The sequence below is a fragment of the Cystoisospora suis genome, assembly GCF_002600585.1.
Source record: "Cystoisospora suis strain Wien I chromosome Unknown contig_582, whole genome shotgun sequence".
NCBI lineage: Eukaryota > Apicomplexa > Conoidasida > Eucoccidiorida > Sarcocystidae > Cystoisospora > Cystoisospora suis.
The window spans coordinates 390-1108 of NW_027153383.1; the positions used below are offsets into that span (position 1 = coordinate 390).

General features: G+C 44.8%; 1 protein-coding gene across 1 annotated transcript in view; it reads left to right on the plus strand.

Annotated features, from left to right (window-relative positions):
• The first annotated feature begins 1 nt into the window (after position 1).
• The window catches only part of CSUI_001468 (signal peptide peptidase domain-containing), a 7930-nt gene continuing 7212 nt past the window's right edge, over positions 2-719 (plus strand). Inside the window, exon 1 of the mRNA XM_068061674.1 lies at positions 2-31. The gene's annotated coding sequence lies outside the window, so the exon portion shown is untranslated. The remainder of the gene's footprint in view (positions 32-719) is intronic.

A 719-nucleotide genomic window follows, 5' to 3' on the forward strand; every position in this document is an offset into this window, starting at 1 on the left:
TAATCTTCTTGCCATCGCTTTCTGCATCCAGGTATATAAAGATACATATCTGTATAGACCTGCATACAGATTCACACTTTTTTTTACATGAATGTATTTACGCCTGCTGCTGTATATACAGCCTTCTATAGGCATTGTAACGGCCCGGTGTGTATACAGCCGGGTGTGTATCTGTATCACGCACCGTGGAAGAGTGGGTAGGTGTGGAAGTACACGGGAAGGCTTGCCGTTTCTCTCCTAGCGAAAGTGAGTTCTGTATGCGAGCACTGCAATATGGTGGCGTGTAGCAACACCTGTCTACAGAAGGATGCGGGGCTCGTCTTTCTCGCGGTCGATCTATCTCTCTATTTACCTCATGTATATTGTTGGTTGATTCACACCTTCACAACTCGTGCGGAAAATTCTATACCTGCATGCATGTATGTAGCTGGACACATACGTGTATATAGACGCGATCTCTGCGTCTCTTTCTTCTAGCGGACACTTCCCCTCAGCCTGGGGGTCTAAATAACGGACAGCAGAGGTAATTATGCTTCTGTCTTTTGAACGAAAAGGATGTTTCTGTCGATTGTCTCTTACACCTTACTCCTATAGGCGAACTCCCCGAATGTGACTTGTTGTACGTCAATGTATGGATATGCCTTGTTATCATCTTCATTCTTATTGCTCTCTTTGTATACACATACACGTGTTTCCCTTACTACCTTCTCCGCACTATC